This window comes from Pan troglodytes, chromosome 18 (assembly GCF_028858775.2).
Source record: "Pan troglodytes isolate AG18354 chromosome 18, NHGRI_mPanTro3-v2.0_pri, whole genome shotgun sequence".
NCBI lineage: Eukaryota > Metazoa > Chordata > Mammalia > Primates > Hominidae > Pan > Pan troglodytes.
This window is the reverse complement of record NC_072416.2, coordinates 86,384,120-86,409,878: the sequence shown is the minus strand read 5'-3', so window position 1 is coordinate 86,409,878 and position 25,759 is coordinate 86,384,120. Positions and strand designations below refer to the sequence as shown.

The 25,759-nt window shown below is 52.1% G+C and overlaps 1 long non-coding RNA gene across 1 annotated transcript in view; it reads right to left on the bottom strand.

Annotated features, from left to right (window-relative positions):
* LOC107968934 (uncharacterized) overlaps positions 1-25,759 on the bottom strand; it is a 178,515-nt gene that overhangs the window by 43,199 nt on the left and 109,557 nt on the right. Inside the window, exon 2 of the long non-coding RNA XR_001710505.2 lies at positions 13,218-13,460. This is a non-coding gene — a long non-coding RNA (uncharacterized LOC107968934). The remainder of the gene's footprint in view (positions 1-13,217; positions 13,461-25,759) is intronic.

Sequence of the window (25,759 nt, the reverse complement as noted above, 5' to 3'; positions counted from 1 at the left end):
CATTCAGGAAAAGGCAAAACCATGAAAACAAGAAAGATCAGCAGCTGCCGGGGCTGGGCAGAGGGTGACTGGCAGGAGCACAGAGTGCAGGGAGGGTGAGTGGCAGGAGCAAGGAGGGCAGGGACGGTGAGTGGCAGGAGCAAGGAGGGCAGGGAGGGTGCGTGGCAGGAGCACGGAGGGCAGGGAGGGTGACTGGCAGGAGCACAGAGGGCAGGGAGGGTGAGTGGCAGGAGCAAGGAGGGCAGGGACGGTGAGTGGCAGGAGCAAGGAGGGCAGGGAGGGTGCGTGGCAGGAGCACGGAGGGCAGGGAGGGTGACTGGCAGGAGCACAGAGGGCAGGGAGGGTGAGTGGCAGGAGCACGGAGGGCAGGGAGGGTGCGTGGCAGGAGCACGGAGTGCAGGGAGGGTGAGTGGCAGGAGCACAGAGGGCAGGGAGGGTGTGTGGCAGGAGCAAGGAGGGCAGGGAGGGTGCGTAGCAGGAGCACGGAGGGCAGGGAGGGTGACTGGCAGGAGCATAGAGGGCAGGGAGGGTGAGTGGCAGGAGCACGGAGCGCAGGGAGGGTGAGTGGCAGGAGCACGGAGGGCAGGGAGGGTGCGTGGCAGGAGCACGGAGTGCAGGGAGGGTCCATGGCAGGAGCATGGAGGATTTAGGGGCCCAGGAAGCTGCTCTGTGATACTGTAATGGGGATCGTGTGCCATGATTCATCTGTCAGCACCCACAGAATGTTCTCAGTAGTGGAACTGGAGGGCAAGGGAGGATGGAGAGGAGGGATATGGTAATTGTTATCTGCTCTATTTTCTGAAACCTAAAGCTGCTCTTAAAAATAGTTTATTAATTAAGAAAAAATTAGAGGGATGCTGGTTTGCTTGGCACAGCACTGATTCTTTTAAGTCTGTGAACCAAAAATAATTTTTTTTTTTTTTTTGAGACAGAGTCTTGCTGTGTCTGCAGTGGCACTAGCTCGGCTCACAGCAACCTCCGCCTCCCAGGTTCAAGCGATTCTCTTGCCTCAGCCTCCCGAGTAGCTGAGCTTACAGGCACCCACCACCACACCCGGCTAATTTTTGTACTTTTAGTAGAGATGGGGTTTTGCCACGTTGGCCAGGCTGGTCTTGAACTCCTGACCTCAGGTGATCCACCTGCCTCGGCCTCCCAAAGTGCTGGGATTACAGGCGTGAGATACCGCGCCCAGCCCAAAAATAAAACTCTAAGCTCCCCAACCAACTGAATGGAACCCTCTTCTCAGCCAAAAGGATTCCAAAGTAAACCTGAAAAACAAGTTCAGGTTGTGATGGGAAGTGGGGGTTGGACACGTCTCTTTATACCCCCCTCCCTATGGAATTCAGGCCCAGCTGACCAGCACTCACATTAAAACTGAGACTTTAAGACTGACAGCACAGGCTGTAGCAATAAGACACCAAATTCCAACCCAAGTCTAGTATAACATCACATGACAGGGAGCAGGTCCTGGAAGGAATAGAGTGTTTGACATAATTTTAAATGGCCCCGCAAAGCTGTCTCTTGTGGGGAAAATCCACATTCTGTAGAGAATCCTCTTCCCTTTCCAGGGCTTTTTCTGATGCTGGAGAGATGGGCTTAGCGTCTAGCACATTTCAAAGGTCTCAATAGGAGACATTTGCCATCTATTGCCTTGAAGGGCAGCCCCATATGAGATTTCTTCTACAGAATAAGAACTTCGGTCTCCACAACCCCTTATCTTAATCCAGACACTCCTTTCTATTGAGTCCAGGTGATCAGATAATAACTTAACTCTCTCAACCAATTGCTAATCAGAAAGTCTTTGAACCCACCTGTGACCAGGAAGCCCCTCCTCACCTTGAAGTCGTCCCGCCTTTCTGGGCAGAGCCAACGTACATCTGTCAAGTATTGACTGACTCTGCCTGAACCTCCTGTCCCCATAGTGTATGAGCTCACACTGTGGCCCAACCCCCTGCGGCACATGTCCTCAGGACCCCCTGGAGCTGTGTCACGGGTCATGCTCCTCACATCTGGCTCAGAATAACTCTCTTCAAATATTGTATGGAGTGAGATGTTTTTTTCAGCAACAAGTCCTCATGGGGAACCACGGTTTGGTGTCTTTCTCTTCTCAGTTACTGAATTCCTTGAAACGTTGACCTCCAAGATGCTAACTCAGGTGGGAGGAATTCAAGACAAGGAAGGAGCCTCTTTTGGGTTCTGGTTCCGGTCCCGCTACTGAAAACCCCTGATACAGTTCAAGGAGTGCGACAGCGCTGGTTTCAAATCCAGGTTTGCAGCCTGGTCTGGCGTGGAGAGGTTTTACTCTTGGGAGGCCCAGGAGAGGCAGAGGCTCTGGGCCAGGGAGGGCTGGTGTCCACGGCACTCCCGGTTCCGGGCTCCAGGTGTGTTGGGGAAGGGTGGCCACTCAAAGGAGAGAGCCTCAGGAGGAGGGCACTGGGGACCCAGGTACTGCTGAACCCAAAGAAATGAGCCGTTAAAAAGGAGAGAAATGTGTGCGGAAGCCCGGAGCTCCATGGGCAGGGAGGGCTGTGAGGGGAGCCAGGGACCAAGGAGAGACCCCGGGGCTTCGACACTGCCAGTCAGGACCCTCTCCATCCCTGGAGGGGCCCGGTGCAAAATGAAACCATGGGATCCCTTGTCAACCAGTCTCAAGAATTTCAGCAGCAGCCCCAGCGCCGGGCCTTCCCAAGCCAGATCCCACACCAGAAGGCCGGGGCCCTGCAGGACCCGAGCTTGGCGGCATCCCTCTCCTTCCCAAGTCTAGGCACCTGGAAGGGGGCGAGGAAGGGCAGAGCCGCCTCCCCGCTCGGCCGCCCGCACCCCCGCACATCCCTTCACACCCTTCCCAGGGCCAAGGGGGAACATGACAGCTTCTGCGTGAATTCCTGTTTTCCTCCCTTCCTGTGAGTCAGGCACGATTGCTTGCACTGCGTCCGGCCGCCCCAGGCTTTATCTGATGGGAACGAGGCCTGGCCTAGGGCCTGAGAAGCTGCAATGGGAAAGACAAACACGGGCGGTGCGGCCCTCCGCTCTGTGACGAGAGCACTGCCCCCTTGGTGCAGGGACGCTGTGTCCAGCCTCCCCGTCGGAGACACTCTGAGGGGACCCTGGAGGCTGTCCAGCTCCAGAAGAGCACGCCCAGCTCCCCACGGGCTGCGTCCAAGCCGGTCCCCTCAGGCACCCCTGGTGGATGATCCACAGGCTGTGCCACGGTCAGCCCTGGTCCGCGCTGCGAGGCTGGAGCCAGCCGCGGTCTGCACTGCGAGATGGGACGTGGGAACTGGCTTAGCCCGGCTCCGGCTATGGTTCCCCTCCCTGGCTTCGTCCTCAGCGTTAATTCTTTGCACCGTTCTGAGCTAAAGGTCTTCTCCCTGCCCCTCAAGATCGCACAAGGTCACACAAGTTTCTTGGCCCTTACAAAGTCTGGCTGCTGCAGATGTTAAACCCCATCCCATCTACAATATAGGAAGCTGACAGTTCTTAAATCCTTCAGCTCACTCAAGAGGGAGGCCACGACCCACGTGCCTGCATGCTAAGCTTTCCATGGGGGCCTTACTAGAAAAACGCAGCGATCTCAGAAGATCAAAGAAGTCGGTGCTATGTTCACAACCACCTCCTCGGGGACTGCTGAGACCCAGCGGCTTTTGTACACAGGGCTTCTCCTCTGGGTTCAGAAGTCCATGGCCCTTCCAATCACCCAGCGCCTGCAGCCCACACAAAAGCCAGTGAGCTCATCCCAATAGGAAAAAGATAATTTCATCGTTTAAAAAAGCACTTAAACAGCAAAAGTTCCTGTGGAAACCACATGTGGAAAACCCACTGACAAACAGGCCAAATCCCTAAACCAAGGTTCAAATTTCAGGGGCTTCAGACGGGGCTGCGGGCGAGAGAGCAGGGTATTAGGGCTGAACGTCCACCAGCAACCAAGAAGGCGGCTGCACGGCGCTCACCAAAGCGCTCGCGCACAGGAGGCACTCATGGGCTTCCCGCATCCTCTACGTCCCCATCGGGGTCCTGAAACAGTTCTGCCTCCAGGCACCTCGGCACAGCCAGGCCAGCCCATCACGGCCCCAAAACATCTGCCTTACCCTGGTGGGAGAGTGGGAGAGTCATGGGGCTGAGGTTTTGGGATCCTGTTTCATGCCCAGGCGGCCCTAAGCCTAATCAAACTCCCTCACCAAAACCGAACCCTGTCAAGGCCAGCTGCTATACATTTGGGCGCCTTCCCTCCCGCAGAAACCTCCAGAACATGGCATCCAGTAGCCCCCTGCTGCCTGGGGCCCATCCAAGGTGGCCTGGCCAAACTTCCAAGAGGAATAACAAAGTGAGCCCACGGCCCAGGCCAGGAAGACGGCAACGATGTTCAGGTTCCCAGGTGGCCCCCAGACTTTGGACACAGGCAGGGACAAAAGGGATTGACAAACCACTGGCCATGGTGGGGCTGCCCCAGTGGTGAAGGTTGGCGATTTCCTCCCAAGCCCCACAGTGAAAACAGAAGCAGAAATGAGGCTACACACACAAAGAACCCGGCGGGGACGGCTCTCTGGCACTGTGGGAGGGGAGATGCTTGCTGCGGTGCCCACAGCCTCTTTCTCACCAGGCCACAGCAGCGGTTCATCCAGCCTTCACACGGCCCCAGTTCCCCACACAGGAACAGTGAGTCTTTCGGAAGCCTCGTCCTTGAACGGCTGGAAGGAGCAGACAGAGGCTCCCCCGGGCCGTGGGAGGCTGAGCCAGCGCCTGAGGATCTGGCGGAGGAGGGAGAGCCCAAGGTCAAGGGCAGCCCCACCCCAGCCAGCCTGCACCCGGCTGGAGGTGGCCATGCAGGCCTGCTAGGCGGCGGCCAGACCACAGGCCCCTGCACCTCCCAGCTCCTGGCTGCTGAGAAGGCTGGGGCGCAATATGCGACGTGCCCAGAACCCTGAGGAGCAGCTCCGAATGTCAGATAGTTGCTGGGCTCTGGAGAGGAAAAACACATTGACTTTGTTCAAGGACACATGAGTTGCAATCTGGGCAATGCTGCCAAACAGACCCGACCCAGCCCCAGGCAGGGCGTTCTCAGGGCCAGCAGAAGCCGCCGTGGCCTGATCACTCTGCAGCTACCCTCTTGCCGCAGGCCGACCCTCTCTCAGGCAGAGAGCTCCCGGACAGCCTGCTACCCACGCATCACTGTACCCAGGGCACCTCTTCTCAAAACAAGGACAGCGTTAACTGGGACAGGAATGATTTCCGCAAAGGCCAGGCCTAATCAGGATGGAGGAAAGATGCTGGGGTTTCTCTGCTCTTTCCAGAGATTGCAGTGGCCAGTGCCTGGACACCCCCGAAAGTCCCAGGCCTGGTCCAGCTGTCCCAGGGAATTGGGAGGCGTGGTGGTGGTGGGAGGGGAGCTGTTGACGCCACCTCCCAAAGTGGTGTCTGTCTCATTCACCAGCCGTATTGGGTGGGGGAGGGTCTTAAAATCTGTGTTCTAAACATCCAGGTAATCACTGAAACAGCCCGATGGCTGTGCAGGGCAATCCTTTCATCCTGCCCTCAGGTTGAGGCTGGGAAAGAAGTGGCAGGACTCAGCGTGATTTCGTGCTCTAGTTTTCTTGAACCTGGGAACTGTTGCAGCCTCAGCAGGGACCTTGCCGTCAATGTTGGCAGTGCCCGGCCTTTGCGTGGTCGAGGTCTGAGGGCCAGACACCCTCCTCGCGCCCGCCCTGCCTTCCCTCCAGGCTCCAGGTCCAGGAGGCTGCCCGGAGGGTCCACCATGCCTGGGTCCATGCAGAGGGTGGCAGCAGGGTGACTGGGGCCGGGTGTTCATTCTCTGGCTCCTGCGGCTTGGCTGCACCCCAAAAAGCCCATCACGGCACCTTCAGACTTTACTGTTATTGGCTCAATAATGGCCCCCAAAGATGCCCACATCCTAATCCCAGATCCTGGGAATATGTTCCCTGGTGATATTTACATGCAGACGTGACTGAGCAGGTGAGTAAGTGAAGGCTGTTGAGATGGGAGTGGCCCTGGGTTGTCCCGGTGGCTCAGTGTCATCCCAGGGTCCTTGAAGAGGGAGGCAGGGGGGGTCACAGGAGGAGCAGGTGTGAGAAGGAACACAGAGTCAGAGAGAAATGGAAAGAGGCTGCGCTGCTGGCCTGGAAGGTGGAGGAAGGGCCATGAGCCGAGGAGTGCAACGGCCTCAGAGGCCACAAAGGTAAGAAAAGGACCCTCCCCTGGAGGTCCCAGGAGGAACCGGCCCTCACACACCCTGATTTTAGCCCAGCGAGGTGTGTGCCAGACTTCTGACCTCCAGAGGTGACAGAGCTGTGAGCCTGTGGTCATCTCATCGCAGCCCCGTGGCACTGACACACCTGTCCTCTGTGGATTCCAAGAAAGGACACCACCCCAGTCCCACCCCAGCCTTCAGGCTTAGGGCGATGGGGCTTCTCTTTCACAGGGTCCTCGGTCCCTTCACACAGGTTCCCTGAGCCCCGCCCAAACCTTTTCAGCACTGTGAAGCCCTCCTCCAGGTGCTGTCTCCCTCCTGCTGGGCTCTGACCGATGTGGTCCTGTTCCTCCCGTTTGGGCAACAGTGTTGCCCTCCCCTGCTACCCTGGAAGTCCCCCAGGCAATGCCATCCATGGGTTCCGATGAGCATGAACCAACTGGCATGACCACCAGGAGCCACCGTCTCTCCAGCCCGGGAAGGGCTTGCGTGTGTTGGGGGAGGGGAGGGCACGTGCGGCTGGTCTGAGGTTTTCTCCCGTGTGACATGTCAGATTCCCAGGACTTTTAGAGTTCCAGGCGCGTGTCCTGGGTCCCTTCGCCAGAGCCTACACCAAAGGCTCTGGCCCATGGCACCTGGCACTCACCGTCCCCAGCATGCTGACAGCTCCCGCTGTGAGAGCCGGGGCCTCTGCCAGGCAGCTTGCTCCCTGTCCACAGGAGAGGCCACGGGGCCAGGGAGGGAGGCCATGGGAGCAGCCGCTTCAGCAGTGTGTGGGGACTGCGGGACAGATGCCCACTCCTTGGTACGTTCCATGTTCCACTCCTCGGTACGTTCCATGTTCCACTCCTCTGGGGGGGTCCCCGGAGGCTCAGAGCCCAGTTAACCACAGCGACGCCTGCTCATCAGCCCTCATCATCTCCTTTCCCACCCGACTTGCCCACTCCTTGGTGCATTCCACGTTCCACTCCTCTAGGGGAGTCCCCAGAGGCTCAGAGCCCAGTTACCTACAGTGACCCCTGCTCATCAGCCCTTATCAGCTCCTTTCCTGCCTGACTTGCCCACTCCCCAGGGCTGCCTGGGGTCACCCCCAAATCTTGCTCCCAAGGCCTGCCTCTGGGGGCCCAGGCCCAGAGGCCAGAGGCCGCCTCAGCAATCCTGAAGCAGACAGCAGACGGCAGCCTCGGATCAGCCCTTTCTGGCTGTTTCCAGGCTCCAGCTGAAGGTGGAAGGGTGGTTCTGCTGTGTTCTCTTCCTTGGAATTTCTGGGAAAACCACGAGCGGGACTAGAACCCAAAATCTCCATTCCATCGTCAATGAAAGCCAAAGACACCTGGACCTTGGAAACAGTCTGAGCCTTCCTGATGGAGAGCGGATGAGGACCGGAGGGAAAGGGACACTGGACTTTGGAAACAGTCTGAGCCTTCCCGATGGAGAGCGGATGAGGACCGGAGAGAAAGGGCCCTGAGAAAGTAGGCTGCTGCCCTGGATCCCAGACCCAACCAGAGTGGCACAGAGTCCTCCAGAACAGAGCATGCCCCCGGGAGAGCCACCGGCCCTGCTGCACCTGCTGGGGTGTCCCTGCTGTTGACCCTCCCTGGGCTCCTGGACCACAGCGGGGCAGAGTGGAGGAGGAGGTGTGCACAGAGGCACCATTGTTGCGGGAAGCAGTTTGTTGGTGAGGAGGGAGCTGCGGTCCTGCATGACATCCACATGCGTGACATCCACACGTGTGACATCAGCACACATGTGTGACATCCACACGCGTGACATCAGCACACACACGTGACATCCACACGCGTGACATCAGCACACACGCACACACACTCATCATTCAGACAGGACTAGCACAAGAACCGCACGGAATGACCACAGAGGGTCTTGGCGGGAACGGAAAACAAACTGCCTCCAACCTCGTGCAGCCTCTTTTTCCTCCAGATCATCGCTAAGTCCTCCCAGGGCTGGTGTGCCCGAGAAGCAGGAGGGTTCCCGAGAGCAGCTTTTTGCTCCCAGGAGTGGCCGGTTCCTGCCGCCTGACGGGCTGCTCGCGGAGGAGGCTGGAGCCAGCACAAACGCCATGTCTTGTCGAGACCTTCACTAGAGTCTCTCCGGTTGTTTTTTTTTCTAGAGAAAAATATTGGAAAACTGGTGAAAATATTTACATCGATTTTATCTCTTTATCTTGGTTTGACTTTTTTATTCTCCTTTAAGTTGATTCATTTTTAGTGAAGTGCAAAATAAATTCTCATGTTTGAAGTTTTGGAAAAGTCTGCAGTCCCGGGGAGGTGATGGGTTAAATGCTGTTTGTTGACCGTGGACTGCAGATGGCTCGGCTCTCACCTTGACAAGGACGGTGAGGACAGCAGACATGGGCGCCCGGCTGCTGTGCCTCCCTCCTCGCCTGGCTTCTGCCCGATGCTGCTGCTGAGCCCCCGAATTGCCTCACCAGACCCCGTCCACCCAGACACTGGGAGCCCCCGGCCAAACTGGTGTGTGTTGCATTAAACATAAAACCCATTTATGACATCTGACACAGGCAGGCCTCCCAGGAGTTGTATGAAGATTGTTTTCCAGGTCAATCCCAACTATTGAAACAATTCACAGGGGGAGCAAAGCAAGGCCGGAAGGAAACTCTCCAGAAGATGAGTAAGAGCTGGCTTTGGTGTCTTTTTGGTCCTTTATCTACTTTTATGTGTTTTCCAAATTTCTCATAATGAGAATATTTTGCAAAAAAACAGACGTTGCCAGGTTTGGACACTCAGGATGAGCTTTCAAAATAAGTTACAGAAAATATTCTCCTCCCCAGGGGTGCGTCTCTGCTTTAATCAGCTTGTCTGAGAGTAGAGAGTAAACCACCATTGCCGTGCCCTCTCCTCTGCTCTGACAGGGCTGCTATAGGGCTTATCTCGGGAATCCCGCAGTAGTCCTGCGGGGCAGGTGCCATTGTAAGGCAAGGCCCCAGGACACACACCCCCGGGCCCAGACCCAGCGCCCATGCCAGGCGCCGTGTGTGCTGTCTCACGGGACCCACAGGGCGACCTGCGCAATGGGGCCCTCATCCCATTGCTCGGAGCCTGCGAAGCCGGCAGGCGGCAGCAAGGAGCGAGGCAGGGTCCCCCTGCTCCACAGCCCACACCCTCCCAGTGAGCCAAACAGTGTCCTCCAAAGCCACGTCTTCCTGCAACCTCAGAAGGTGGGTTTATTTGGAAAGAGGGTCTTTGCAGGCGTGATCAGTTCAGCTTAGACGAGGTCATACTGCATCGGGGGCCCTAAATGCAATGGTGGGTGTCCCCATAAGAAAAGGAGGAGCCACATGAAGACATGGAAGGAAGAACGCCCTGTAACGATGGAGGCGGAGCCTGGCGGGGTGCACCTGTGAGCCAAGGTCCCCTAAGGACGGAGGCAGAGCCTGGCGGGGTGCACCTGCGTGCCGGGGAACGCCGAGGATGGCTGACACCCCCGGGCCGGCTCCTTGATGCCAGCCCTCTGCTTTCAGGGCTGTGGGGGATGCGTTTCTGTTGTTTTAAGCCTCCGGTGTGTGGCATTTGTTACAGCGGTGACGGGAAACAACGTCTCCATCATTGTTGGGGACGTCACCACAGAGATGAACATATGGAAAATACGCATCAAGGCAGGCACCCTTGGGAGGGAGAAGGGGAGATGGGGACACAGGGAGACGGGGCAGTGGGGAGACTCGAGGAAGGGAGAAGGGGCGGGGGCCAGGCCGGGGGCCGGGAGACAGGGAGACAGGGAGAAGGGGAGACGGGGAGACGGGGAGACGGGGAGATGGGGAGATGGGGAGACGGGGAGACGGGGAGACGGGGAGACAGGGAGAAGCTGAGGGAGGGACTGGAGGCCGGTGTGGGCCTCCCAGGCCAGGAGCCAGGAGACAGAGAGAAGGGGTGGGGGCAGCCTGAGGCCAGGCACAGCTGAGTGGCGGTTGACGGGTCTTCCTGGCCTCCTTCCATCCTCCTTCCTCCCCCTTCCCCGCTTCCTCTCTCTTCCTGTGTTAGACATTGTTCCCGGCCCTGGGGAGACAGTGGGAACAAGACTAGTCAGGTGCCTGCCTTTATGTATCCCCACGACGGGCAAGGGGCTTTCAGACACAGAGGCAGCAAGCTCTGGCCGCAGGGATCCCCGCAGTGGCTGCAAAGTGTGGAGGCCCCGGCGTGGAGGAGGCACGGGTGGAAACGCGCAGGCCCGGCGCGGAGGAGGCACGGGTGGAAACGCGCAGGCCCCGGCGCGGAGGAGGCACGGGTGGAAACGCGCAGGCCCCGGCGCGGAGGAGGCACGGGTGGAAACGCGCAGGCCCGGGCGCGGAGGAGGCACGGGTGGAAACGCGCAGGCCCCGGCGCGGAGGAGGCACGGGTGGAAACGCGCAGGCCCGGGCATGGAGGAGGCACGGGTGGAAACGTGCAGGGCATTTCTTGGGAATCCTTCCCGGGTGGAACACAGGGGGCTAGAATTTAAACGTGCAGCCTGTGGTGCGTGATTTCCCACACGCCCTTTGCTTTGGAACCCACACTTCTTAACTCAGAGGTGAAGTACGCAGAGTGCAAATAAGACGGTGAAACCACTAAAGGCAGGAAGGGAGAAGGAAATGGAGCTGGAGGTGGGGGTTGGGGGGCGGGCAGGGCCTGTTTCGGGCCCTCCTGAGCCTTGTCTGCCAGGGGACATTCGAGGTCTGGGCGAGCATCTGGAGCATCACCCAGCACCATCGGTGTCTGGAGGGTGACACCTGCTTTCCAGAAGGAGGGCCGCACTGGTCTCTTGAGCTGCCGTAAGGAAGGGCCACAGACTAGGGTGCTGCAAAGCTTCAGGAACTCCTCTCTCCCAACTCCGGAGGTCACAGCCCAAAACCAAGGTGAGGGCAGGGCCGGCTCCTTCTGGAGGCGCTGGGAAGGGTCTGCTCCCTTCCCACCCCAGCTGTGGGAGGCCCTGACGATCCTGGGGGTCCTCAGTGGGCAGCTGCACCACGCCAGCCTCTGCCTCCCGCTGCACGTGGCCTCTCCAGTACGCCTCTCTTCTCCCAGCCTCCTAAGGACCCACCCTAACGACCTCACCCTCCTCACATCTGCAGAGGCCCATTTTCACAAGCTCACATCCTGCGTGCTGGGGGTGAAGCCTTAACATGCCTTTTGGGGGGACACAATTCAACCCAAAACAACTGTCCAAAAAGATTCAGGACTTTGACAAGGTGGAAGACGTTTAGCACCCTCCACCCCTAGCACAGACGCCTGCGAAAAATCTCTGGCTCGGTTTCATGAGTGACCATGGACCAAGGCCCCCAGACACCAGCGGGGCCACTGTGACAGGCACCCTGCAGCCTGGGGAGGTGGGGGGCGACCATCCTGGGGCTGCAGAGAAAGCCCTTCTGCCATGTGCAGGGAGCCAGGGTGTCCCGAGACAGCCAGGAAGGTCCAGCTGCCAGAGACCTCAGGACTTGTCAGGGAGGCTGTCTTAGTACATACATGCTGCTATAACAAAACACCCGAGACTAAGTAATTTGCAAACAGCTGACATTTCCTGCTGGCAGCTCTGGAGCTGGAAGCCCAGGATGGAGATGCTGGCAGGTCCGTGTGTGGGGAGGCCCCTTCCTGGTTCATAGGCAGTGTTTCCTGTGTGTCCTCATGTGATGGGAAGGGCAGGGATCTCTCCAGGGCCTCTTTGTAAGGACACCAATCCCACCCACGAGGCCACACCCTCATGTCCTCCAGCTCCCAACACCATGGCCTTGGGGGTGGGGTTTCAACACACACATTTGGGGGCCACAGACACAGGCTGCAGCAGAGGGCATGGGCGTCTCCTCCTTCACCCCCTTTGCATTCACCTCCTCCCCGAAAAAGGCAAAGCCCTCCACCCTCCCTGCCCCTCACCTTCCCTTTGAAGGGTCTCCCCAATCCCTGCCCACCGATTTCCCTTCTGGCGATTAGAAAGGGGGCCTTTGATCTAAAGCCTCCTTCAGAATGCCTCGCACTATACAAGATTTTGGGATAAGCAGTGGAGACTGTGTCTCAAGTTTAAACCTCAAGGACTCTGAATCGAGTCAATGCAGGGATTCAGCCAGAATTCAGCCACATCGGGAAATCAGAACCCAACTCCCAGTGGGTGCCACAAAGTGTGATTTTTAGAATATTTGAGGAAACTCAAAGATAGCCACTCATTTATGGCTGGCTGAGGGCAGGTGGCCTGAGGAGCCAGTGGGGAACGGAGGTTGGGCGGAGTCCAAACTGCTGAGAGGGTCGGGTGATCCCTGCGCCAGGCGCCCGTAGGCACTGAGGGGAAGGGGCAGAGGGGCCAGTGAGGAGGATGTAGAGTGGGGAGCGGAGCAGCCCACGCTCACATCCTGCATGGTCAGAGGCGGAGGTTACGGTTAGGATTAGCGTTGGGGCCCCACCATCCCACCATGGGGCTGAGCCACGTGAGCCCAGCAGTGAGGCTGGGGCACCTCCGCTCCCCAGAGCACAGCAGATCCTGAGCCGCTCAACACCCTGAGCCGCTGGGGACCCACTGGGCGCTTCACAGATAAGGAGTCAAAAGGCTGTGGGCCCAGGGCACATGTGTGTGCACACACAGAGACACGTGTACATGCTTACACACAGACACACACGTGCACACTTACATATGTACGTACTTACACAGAGACACACAGGGACACACACACACAGAGACACACGGGCAGAGCTCGCGGCCTTGCTGGGCTCCGACCCTGCGGGCCTGGATTGAGGTGCAGCCCAGACGCCCTCCTGCTGCGTGTCAGGCTGCTCAGCCTCTCTGCGCCTCAGTCTCCTCATCAGAGAAGCTGACGGGTTTACCACTAAATGCCACGCTGCAGGCCACACCCAGGCCAGCCCCCAACCCCGCCCACATTCCTGTACTACCCAAGTCTTTGCTGGGGACCATGAAACAGAAAGAAGGCCCTTTCCTCCGGCGCACGTTACAGACGCAAGACCCAGATTCACATCTCATCCGCGCCAACAGTGACATTAAAAACCAGGAAGAAATCACTCACCGCCTGCAGGGCCCCGCGGGGCTGTGTCCTGGCTCAATCCGCTTGGCTAACACCCTGCCTCGCCACTATAATCCTGGGGTCAGGAGGGACAGGCCCGGGCACGCAGGGTGACGGTCCTGGGGCCGCTGGTTCTGTGTGTGGCCGCGTGTCTTCCTCCAGTTGAGGGAGGAATGTTTCCTTCTTTTCCTTCCAGCTCCCTTCTCAGCGCCCTTCTGCAGAAGGAGCTCGGCTCCCTTCAGACCCCTGCCCGAGAAAACAACAGGCGTCTTTTGTTTTATTTTATCTTACTTTCAAACATAGAAAAGTCAACATCGCTCTTATCATTTGAAAGAAAATCATCCACATTAGAAATGACTGGGCGAATAGAAAACTAATAAAAATGCCCCAACCCCCATTCCTCCGCTCGTTCATTCGGCACATGTTCATGGGGGCCCCCAGGGCGGGACGCGGTGCTGAGCGTGAGATGAGGGCACAGTAAGACAGGCGAGGCCTGCACTCCACACAGTTTACATTCTAACGAAGGGGGCGGACGGCCCAGAGGGACAGGAGAAAAGTCAAATAACCACAAATTGAGATGAGTCCTGTGGAAGGACACAGCGGGCTGGGTGAGAGGCAGCGGAGAGCTGCTTTCACACGGTCCCAGCCAGTCTTTGCTCCTGTGCTCTGTCCCTACATTCCTTCAGCAAACAGGGACGCCCCACGCTCCAGGCACGGCTTCAGGCACCAGGGTCGAGGCATCATTCCCAAGCACGCATCCTTCCTCAGAGTTCTTCACTCGGCTTTGTGCTGGGGTGTCTGTCCACCTTTCTGCTCCGTCTCTAACCATGAGTGAAAAGGCTGTGATACTCAGTGATGCAAACACCCCACATGGTGTTTACTCAGCCTCTCTGTATTAGTTCTTCTTCATGCTGTTGATTAAGACATACCCAAGACTGGGTCATTTATAAAGAAAAACAGGTTTAATGGACTCACAGTTCCATGTGTCTGGGGAGGGAAGGCAAAAGGCATGTCTTACGTGGCGGCAGCCAAGAGAGAATGAGAACCAAGAGAAAGGGGTTTCCCCTTATGAAACCCGCAGATCGCATGAGACTTATTCACTGCCACAAGAACAGAATAGAGGAAACTGCCCCCATGGTTCAGTTTTCTCCCACTGGGTCCCTCCCACAACCCATGGGAATTATGGACGCTATAATTCAAGGTGAGATGTGGGTGGGGACACAGCCAAACCATATCACTCCCCTATTAGGGGACACCTGGGTTGTTTCCAGTTCTTCCCTCTCACAAATACCACTGCTGGGAACATCATCATGCTTCAGGTTTTTACCCTTGTGTGGCAGGTTTTAAGCAACTGGTTTCAACCCTCTTTTATAAATCAGGATGACTTCCTCTAGCATGGAACCCAGGTGCTGGGTGCTGTAGGGAGAGGCTGACGCTTTGCAAAAATAATACTTTGGGATGAGTGTGGTGGCCCATGCCTATAATCCCAGCACTTTGGGAGGCCAAGGTGGAAGGATCGTTTGAGGCCAGGAGTTCAAGAGCTGCTTGGGCAATATAGCAAGAGCATGTCTCTAGAATGTTTTTTTTTGTTTGTTTTTTTTTTTCAGGATGGAGTTTCGCTCTTGTTGCCCAGGCTGGGGTGCAATGGCACGATCTTGGCTCACCACAACCTCTGCCTCCCAGGTTCAAGCGATTCTCCTGCCTTAGCCTCCCTAGTAGCTGGGATTACAGGCATGTGCCACCATGCCCAGCTAATTTTGTATTTTTAGTAGAGATGGGGTTTCTCCATGTTGGTCAGGCTGGACTCAAACTCACAACCTCAGGTGATCCACCTGCCTCGGCCTCCCATGGTGCTGGGATTACAGGCGTGAGCCACCGCGCCCAGCCTTAGGAAAATTTTGAAAATATTAGCCAAGTATAATGGCATGCACTTGTAGTCCCAGCTACTCGGGAGGCCGAGGCAAGAGGATCACTTGAGCCCAGGAGGTTGAGGCTGCAGTGAGCTGTGATTGCACCACTGCATTCCAGCCGGGGCAAATGAGCAAGACTCTGTCTCTAAACAAACAAACAAACAAACAAACAAAACAAAGAAACAACTTTGATCCAGGCTGTGAGCTCTGGGAATCAGTTAGTGGGTGTGTAGCCAGTGCTGAGGAGGAGGAGGCAGAGAGAAAACAGAAAACATTACCACACAGAACGTGAAGTAAGGATTCACATTCTGAAACTGCATTTCAGCTGCGGATGAGAGTATGTGCCTAGGGCGAAGATGAAACAATGTATTCCTTACTGTGGATCTCAGCTCAGAAAGTGTGAGAGTGTGATGAGGGGGGTTGAATGGCAGCCCCCAAAAAGAAGCCCACGGCCCAGAGACTGTGAGAGTGGCCTCATCTGTAAAAAGGGTCTTTGTAGGTGTGGTTCAGTTAAGGATGTTGCGATGAGATTGTTCTGAAGTAGGGAGGGCTGTGAATTCAATGACAAGTGTTCTTAGAAGAGAAAATCCACGGGACAGCAGAGGCAGAGTGGACTGAAGTGTCCACAAGCAGAGAAGAGCCGAGGCCAGCAGCAGCTGGGAGTGGATGGAGTGGGATTCTCCCTCGGAGACCCCAGAAGGAGTCAGCCCTGCCGATGCCTTAGGACTCCTGGCCTCTGGAAGCGTGCAAGGATGCATTTCTGTTGTTTGAAGCCCCCGGTGTGTGGTCCTCTGTTACAGGACCCCTGGGGATGCATGACTGGGGCTCTCACTGATCTCAGAGGGGCACATGCTAGAGACATAGCAGACTGGACGCTGGCCCGCAGCCGGGGCAAGGAGCAGCCAGGCCCCTTCTCCGGCACAGTCTGGAGGAAGCGCTCAGAAGGCTTCCCGTCCCCCTGAGACCATGCATTCTTGCTCGTCTACAAGGCCCTGTATCCTGGCCCCGCAACCTCCTCGGGAAGCTGCCTGCATGTGAACAGCGAGGCCTTAGTTGGAGCGGAGAGGATGTGTGGCGGCCAGGCACGATAGTGGCCCACAGAGAGAGTTTTACAAGTGGGGAAGCATTTCCTCTGCGCCATCTCGCTCGAGCCCTCACAGCCGTGGGAAGCTGTTTTTATAGATCTGGTGATGAGGAAGCCACGGCTAGCAGGAGATGACATTCTGCGGCCCAGCCAGCCCGGGTCTGTCCTTACCCGAAGCCTTCATCTCTCTGGTGTGAGTCCTGCTCTATCCAGGACGTGCCAGCGGGTCCAGGCCTGGGTCACTGTGTCCTGGGCACTCCCAGTGCCTCACAGTGACACTGAGCGGGAGCAGCAGAAGGGCCTGGCTTGAACTGGGTCCCTGATTAACGCCTTCACCAGTGTTCTGGGTGGTCTTCCCTCCGGCCATTCAGGGGCCAGTGCTGGGTGTAGGGTGGGGCTTACTGGTGGCAGTGAGTGGATGAGTGAGGCTCCCTGTGCAGGGCAGGTGGATGGCAGCAATTTGAGACCCAGAGAGCAAGTGGCAAGTGGGAGCCAAACCTGAACAATGTGTTGGAGAAACGCCCAGAGTTAATTTGGGAGCCAGGCCAGGAAGGATCCCCTTGTGGGGGAATGTTCAAGGGTGTAGGGGCCCCATGGCTGCACCAAGGTCTGTGCTATACGGTGGCTCAGAGCTCAGGTCCTGGAGCCACAGACTCAGGTTCCTGTTTGGGCTCTGCTACTTAAAGTGACATGACCTGGACAGTGCGACCTCTCCCTCATCTTCCTCAGCTGTGAAATGGGACCATAACTGTGATTAGTTCACAGTGTCATGAGGATTAAATGAGATAAATCACGAGAATCAGTTTGCTCCAGGGGCTCAGTAAGTGTTGGATGAGAGCACCCGGTTCACCCCCGTCCTGTCATGGGTCACACTGTGGCATTCTGTCACCTGGCTGCCATCTGCTTGCAGCACACTTCATCCGGGCAAGAAAGCTCTGGCACTGCTCTCATACGGTGGGAATCCCAGCAAATCATCCACAAATCATCTCAGCAGATCTGAGGCCTCCATGACTTCCTCCATTTACAAACAATTCTCCAGGTTTTATAGCAGGGTGGGCGTGACACCAGCTGCACACTGGGTATCTTCCAATCTCGCTGAAGGATGCGCTCACACGAGGGAGCCTGTAGTGCCCTCTGCTTCAGGACCCCAATAGCAGATTCTAGGTGGAAATGAGGCCAGCATGCAGTGCCCTCTGCTTCAGAACCCCAACAGCAGGTTCTGGGTGGGAATGAGGCCACCATGGGGCCATGGCTCACTGAGAACAGCTAGAAAAACTCTGTTGGACACAAAATTGTCTTTGGGAGGCATCATGAGGCTGCTGAGGTCATGTCAAGTATTGGAGGACTCTGGAGAGGGGAGAACCAGGAAGGTGAGCAAACGTCTACAGATGCTTTCTCTCTAGGGGAGAACCAGGAAGGGGAGCAACGTCTCAGGTGCCTTCTCTCTAGGGGCATCTGCCAGTTGTGGGCACAGGCAGGAGGCTGAGAATCTTGAGCTGTACCCACGGAGGGCCACTTCTGGGGACAGAGGAAAGAGCTGAGCTCTTGGTGGAGACTTGGGGTGCCTGAAGGACCTGGCCAGGTTTCCCCACAAGTCACATGATGAAAACTGGGGTCATGTGGAAATGGGATATATGGAAGGCCCCAGGGAAGTAGGTTGAAATTTCATGCCTATGTCCTGAATGGTAATGCCTAGGTTTTCTTCTAGGATTTTTATGGTTTTAGGTCTAACGTTTAAGTCTTTAATCCATCTTGAATTGATTTTTGTATAAGGTGTAAGGAAGGGATCCAGTTTCAGCTTTCTACATATGGCTAGCCAGTTTTCCCAGCACCATTTATTAAATAGGGAATCCTTTCCCCATTGCTTGTTTTTCTCAGGTTTGTCAAAGATCAGATAGTTGTAGATATGCGGCGTTATTTCTGAGGGCTCTGTTCTGTTCCATTGATCTATATCTCTGTTTTGGTACCAGTACCATGCTGTTTTGGTTACTGTAGCCTTGTAGTATAGTTTGAAGTCAGGTAGTGTGATGCCTCCAGCTTTGTTCTTTTGGCTTAGGATTGACTTGGCGATGCGGGCTCTTTTTTGGTTCCATATGAACTTTAAAGTAGTTTTTTCCAATTCTGTGAAGAAAGGCATTGGGAGCTTGATGGGGATGGCATTGAATCAGTAAATTACCTTGGGCAGTGTGGCCATTTTCACGATATTGATTCTTCCTACCCATGAGCATGGAATGTTCTTCCATCTGTTTGTATCCTCTTCTATTTCCTTGAGCAGTGGTTTGTAGTTCTCCTTGAAGAGGTCCTTCACATCCCTTGTAAGTTGGATTCCTAGGTATTTTATTCTCTTTGAAGCAATTGTGAATGGGAGTTCACTCATGATTTGGCTCTCTGTTTGTCTGTTGTTGGTGTATAAGAATGCTTGTGATTTTTGTACATTGATTTTGTATCCTGAGACTTTGCTGAAGTTGCTTATCAGCTTAAGGAGATTTTGGGCTGAGACGATGGGGTTTTCTAGATATACAATCATGTCGTCTGCAAACAGGGACAATTTGACTTCCTCTTTTCCTAATTGAATACCTTTTATTTCCTTCTCCTGCCTAATTGCCCTGGCCAAAACTTCCAACACTATGTTGAATAAGAGTGGTGAGAGAGGGCATCCCTGTCTTGTGCCAGTTTTCAAAGGGAATGCTTCCAGTTTTTGCCCATTCAGTATGATATTGGCTGTGGGTTTGTCATAGATAGCTCTTATTATTTTGAAATACGTCCCATCAATACCTAATTTATTGAGAGTTTTTAGCATGAAGGGTTGTTGAATTTTGTCAAAGGCTTTTTCTGCATCTATTGAGATAATCATGTGGGCAAGCACTTCATGTCTAAAACACCAAAAGCAATGGCAACAAAAGACAAAATTGACAAATGGGATCTAATTAAACTAAAGAGCTTCTGCACAGCAAAAGAAACTACCAGCAGAGTGAACAGGCAACCTACAAAATGGGAGAAAATTTTCGCGACCTACTCATCTGACAAAGGGCTAATATCCAGAATCTACAATGAACTCCATCAAATTTACAAGAAAAAAACAAACAACCCCATCAAAAAGTGGGTGAAGGATATGAACAAACACTTCTCAAAAGGAGAGATTTATGCAGCCAAAAGACACATGAAAAAATGCTCATCATTACTGGCCATCAGAGAAATGCAAATCAAAACCACAATGAGATACCATCTCACACCAGTTAGAATGGCAATCATTAAAAAGTCAGGAAACAACAGGTGCTGGAGAGGATGTGGAGAAATGGGAACACTTTTACACTGTTGGTGGGACTGTAAACTAGTTCAACCATTGTGGAAGTCAGCGTGGCGATTCCTCAGGGATCTAGAACTGGAAATACCATTTGACCCATCCCATTACTGGGTATATACCCAAAGGACTATAAATCATGCTGCTATAAAGACACATGCACACGTATGTTTATTGCGGCATTATTAACAATAGCAAAGACTTGGAACCAACCCAAACGTCCAACAATGATAGACTGGATTAAGAAAATGTGGCACATATACACCATGGAATACTATGCAGCCATAAAAAATGATGAGTTCATGTCCTTTGTAGGGACATGGATGAAATTGCAAATCATCATTCTCAGTAAACTATCGCAAGATCAAAAAACCAAAGAACGCATATTCTCACTCATAGGTGGGAATTGAACAATGAGATCACATGGACACAGGAAGGGGAATATCACACTCTGGGGACTGTTGTGGGGTGAGGGGAGGGGGGAGGCATAGCATTGGGAGATACACCTAATGCTAGATGACGAGTTAGTGGGTGCAGCACACCAGCATGGCACATGCATACGTATGTAACTAACCTGCACAATATGCACATGTACCCTAAAACTTAAAGTATAATAAAAAAAAAAAAGAAATTTCAACACAGTCACAAGGCAATGTTTAGACTTCAGGACCCATGAAAGACTGGGGCCCCAAGGAACACATCACGCTTTCCACAGAAAATTCTAAAGGATCAGAAAGCTCAAAGGAGATAGAGTTAGCCAGGCTGCAGCCCCACTTGACTCAGCAGAGTACCTGGCTGGATTAAGGAGAGGAGTTACTACTGTCTCATCCTAGCACAAGGAAGGATAAACCCTCTGTGTGGGAAAATAGCATCAGCTGGAGCCTCCACGATGCATTTTATTCACCGTGTTTAGTATTCAATCAAAAATCACATGTCATGACCAAAGGCAGGACCACACGACCAAAAACCAAGAGAAAATACAGATCTTAGAAGCAGATACAGAGATGATCCAGATAACAGATTTTGCAAGCAACAACTTTCAAATAACCTTGATTCAAGAACCATAGCTCGGGAAAATAGAGGAACAGATGAAGAAATTCACCAGAGGGAATTTTAGAATTCTATGAAGAAAAAAAAAACTAAAAGGAAGAACACAGATTAGACAAAGAAGAAGACAGACTTGGTAAACTGGAAAACAGTTTAATAGAACATAAGCAAACTGAAGCAACAGGAAAAAAATAATAAAAAACATAGAAAAATATGTTAGAGACAAACGGGACATAGTTAAAAGGTTAACATCCAGTAATCAGTATCTCTGGAGAAGAGGTAAGGAATGAAAAAGGCAGCAATATTTGAAAAGATAGCTTCCAAAACCCTTTCAATCAGAAGCATGATAAAGACAAAGGCACACCAAGGTACATCATATGAAGACTTCCAAAACCAGAGATAAAATCTTAGATGCAGTCAGAGACTCTGTGTCTTCCAAGAATCAACAATAAGACTGACAGCCAACTTCTCAATAGAAATTAAGGAAGTGCAGAGGCAATGGAATAGTATCTTTTTTTTTTTTTTTTTTTTGAGACGGAGTCTCACTCTGTTGCCCAGACTGGAGTGCAGTGGCGTGATCTCGGCTCACTGCAAGCTCTGCCTCCCGGGTTCACGCAATTCTCCTGCCTCAGCCTCCCAAGTAGCTGGGACTACAGGCACCCGCCACCGCGCCCGGCTAATTTTTGTATTTTTAGTAGAGACGGGGTTTCATCGTGTTAGCCAGGATGTTCTCGATCTCCTGACCTCGTGATCCACCCGCCTCGGCCTCCCAAAGTGCTGGGATTACAGGCGTGAGCCACTGCACCTGGCTTGAAATAATATCTTTAAAGTGCTGAAAGATGGTATCTGCCAACCTAGAATTACATGCCTAGTGAAAATCATCTTAAAAATGAAGGTGAAATAAAGACATGTTCAGACAAGGAAAAACTGAGAGACTTTGTTGTCTGAAAATCTGTACCAAAAAAAAAAATATGGAAGAGAGTTCTTAGGGAAAAAGGAAAATGACCCCAGAGGAAAACATGAAATTGCAGAATGGAATAGAAAGCAAATAGAAAGTAAATCTGTGGACAAATATGAAGGAATATTTACTGAATATTAGCTGTACAAAGTAATGATAGGAATGGATTGTGGGGTTTAAAGTATACATAGAATTAATAATGCAAGACCACAAAAACACAAAAGTCATAGCGGTTAAGATTCTGGCATTATCCAGGAGTAGCAGAGGGAACATTTCAAGTACATGTTTTAATCGCTAAGGTAACTACTAAAAGACTAGCAAAAGTTAATAAAGGGAAATAATGGAATAATTTTTTTTTATTGATTTAAAAAAAAAAAGGCTGGCCAGGTGTAGTGGCTCACGCCTATAATCCCAGGACTTTGGGAGGCCGAGGTGGGCAGATCACCTGAGGTTAGGAGTTCAAGACCAGACTGGCCAGCATGGTGAAACACTGTCTCTACTAAAAATACAAAAATTAGCTGGGCGTGGTGGTGGGTGCCTGTAATCCCAGCTACTTGGAAGGCTGAGGCAGGAGAATCACTTGAACCCTGGAGGCGGAGGTTGCAACAAGCCCAGGTCATGCCACTGCACTCCAGCCTGGGTGACAAGAGTGAGACTCTGTCTCAAAAAAAAAAAAAAAAAAAAAATTAAAAGGCAAGATATGAAAGAAGGAAGATATAAAAGAGATGGCTCAAATAGAAAGAAAGCATGGTAGATAGAAATGCAAGTATTTCAGTAATTACATTAAATGCAAACAGACTACTCCAATTTAATGACTACAATTATTGGAGACTAGGTAAAAAAAAAAATCTGTCCGTATGCTGATTACAATAGACATGCCTGACAGAATTATAGGACAGAAAATTTGAAAGATAAAAATATGGAATTAAAGATTATTCAAACAGTAACCAAAAGAACTAGTCTAATATTAGTTAAAGCTATAAAGCGAGGAGCATCATCAGAGACAAAGAGGGACATTTTCTGCAGATAAAGTGGTCAATCCGCCAGAAAAATACTTGAATCCTAAGTCTGTATTTATTCAATAAAAAATCAAGAGAAAATGTGGCACATACACACCATGCAATATTATGCAGCCATAAAAAAGGATGAGTTCATGTCCTTTGCAGGGACATGGATGAAGCTGGAAAACATCATTCTCAGCAAACTAACACAAGAACAGAAAACCAAACACCGCATGTTCTCACTCATAGGTGGGAGGTGAACAATGAGAATGCATGGACACAGGGAGGGGAACATCACACACCGGGGCCTGTCGGGGGGTGAGGGTTAGGGGAGGGATAACATTAGGAGAAATACCTAATGTAGATGACGGGTTGATGGGTGCAGCAAACCACCATGGCACGTGTATACCTATGTAACAAAACTGCACGTTCTGCACTGTACCCCAGAATTTAAAGTATAATAATAAAATAAAGAACTAAAATAAAACCATACCTTCTAAAAAAAAAAAAGTCAAAAGAACTAAAAGAAGAGGTAGACAAATCTATAATCAGAGTGGGGACATTAACACCCCTCTTCAAATGCCCAGAGTCACCCTGACTCCCCTCATATGGAAACTCTAGCTTCTGGAAAATCTAAGCAGAAAGCTAACCAGCCCTCACATGGAGAACATCTTCTTTATAGGAAATCCTTGCTGTGAGCAAACTGCAGATGGGGTCATAACCGGAAAACCCCTGGGCGTGCTCTCATCAAGAGGCTATCAGTGAATCCTTCCGGGGGTATCCTATTCTCTTTATGGAATAGAGTAGCTTTCCCTTGTATTAATTCATGTGCCTCCATGCTTCCCTGGGGTCACTCAGGTCAAGACACACGCAGTTCCCTGTTAAACGGAGAGAGGACAGGGGTTGTGACTTCTGCAGCCAAGACAAGAGTAACCACCCAAATCTGAATCTTTCCAAACATCCTCTAAAAATCACACAGATCAGCAAGAACAAAATCACACAAATTCCACGCTTTCAGCATGTCTGCATGACAGAGAATAATATAAATGTTAAATGATCTGCAAATAGGAAAACAAACACCAGTTTCAAACAGAAGTATTTCTTGAGCTCTCATCGTAAGCCTCTGCGGAAAGCTGGGAGCAAAGGGAAGGGGTGGAAAAGCCACCCAGAAAACAGAAGAGGAGACTGAGCTAAAAGCACCCCCAGAAAGAGCAAGGCCACAGTAAGTGTGGAAATACTGGGAAAAGAGCCCTGACTCCCGGAAAAGCTCTTAGAAGGACACACAAGAGTGAGGAGCTGATCTCAGAAAGGCAACCCTTTTGGGGGAGGAGGAGGAGGCACCCTTTGGAAATGGCATCATGATGAGAAGGATGAGGAGAGAAATTTAGACTCTCTGAAGACACAAACATGTGGATGAGCACACACGTCCTTCTCCGTGCTCAACCCGAAGACTTTTTGCTATGCTAACAAAAGACAATGCTCTTGAAATCTTGTAAACAACTCCAAGTTGCCAACCCTGTCCATTAAGTGCAAATATCTAAGAAGTCTTCTTCTATTAAAAAACTACTATTAAAAGCAAACAGAGGCCGGGCGCGGTGGCTCACGCCTGTAATCCCAGCACTTTGGGAGGCCAAGGTGAGCGGATTACGAGGTCAGGAGATCGAGAACATCCTGGCTAACACAGTGAAACCCTGTCTCTACTAAAAATACAAAAACATGAGCTGGGCATGGTAGCGGGCGCCTGTAGTCCCAGCTACTCGGGAGGCTGAGGCAGGAGAATGGCGTGAACCCGGGAGGCAGAGCTTGCGGTGAGCCAAGATGGTGCCACTGCACTCCAGCCTGGGCGACAGAGCGAGACTCCATCTCAAAGAAAAAAAAAAGCAAACAGAATACGGAATCAAAACATTTCAAGTGACTAAAAATTACCACCCCCAGTATCAACACAAAGCAGAAGAAAACGGTAGCATAACATAAAGTAAATATTCTTAAGCATTTGAGTATATAAAAATCACCTTGTGATGTAAAATTTAAAACTAAGGACATAGATGGACCAAAAAATGGGAAGAAACAAGGTACAAGTTGATGGAACTGAAACAAGAGGCAGGGAGCAGTGGCTCACACCTGTAATTCCAGCACTTTGTGAGGCCAGTGCAGGTGGATTGCTTGAGCCCAGGAGTTCAAAACCAGCCTGGGCCACATGGCAAAACCCTGTCTCTACAAAAAAAAATTGCAAAAATTAGCTGGGTGTTGTGGTGTGTGCCTTTAGTCCTAGCTACTTGGGAGGCTAAGGTGGGAGGATTGCTTGAGCCCAGGAGGTAGAGGTTGCAGTGAGTCAAGATGGCACCACCTCACTCCAGCGTGGGTGACAGAGTGAGACCTTGTCTAAAATAAATAAATGTCAATAAATAAATAAGGGAAGAAAGAAGGAAAGAAAGAGAAGAATATGACAAAAATCACACTAATGATGAAGACTAAATTAAAAGGTACCCAAAGGAGAACAGATTTGAATGAAAATTCAGGGATACCACTGAAGAAGAGCAGAAAATCAACCGTGGCAATGAAAATGAGATGATGTAAAAAAGAAAGAGTGTCAAAGATAAAGTGGTTGAAACAGAAGACAGGAGAAGAGACACTGTGTATAACTGAAGTCATGGAAAAGAAAAATGTAATGCAAGAGAACTCTCAGAGATAGAAGACCTGAATCAGTCTATGCAAGGATCCACCAGGTACCTGGGGCAATCCATTTGGAGCAAGTGATTCCGAGGCATAGCTCAGTGAGACTATTAGACATTACATATAAAGCAAGAAATCCTCAAAGATGAAGAAAAAAAAAATGCTTGGGTCCTCCAGACAAAAATATCAGGCAACTTTAAAAGGACAAAATATATATAAATTTTAGCCTAGCATCAAGGAATAAACAAAGCAAGGCAACTGAATTCCATTTGCAGGAACGGAGAAGTCATCCCTACAAGACCAGCTGTTCCACAAATAACCACCATAATCACTGGACAAATTGTTTTTAAAACATCTGGAGGAATTGGAGAGCATGGAAAAGCATGAAATGGAGGGTGCTGCACATGGGTGAAGGGAATGGTGCTGGGTGAACTTCCCATTTTCATGCCCCTTGCATCAGGGCAGGGCCCAGCTGGCACCACACAGGTGGCAACCATTCTAATAGGAAACTCACAAGCATACCGGCTCGAACAAGCAAAGGACAGAATTTGTGGAGATCACAGCAGCTGGA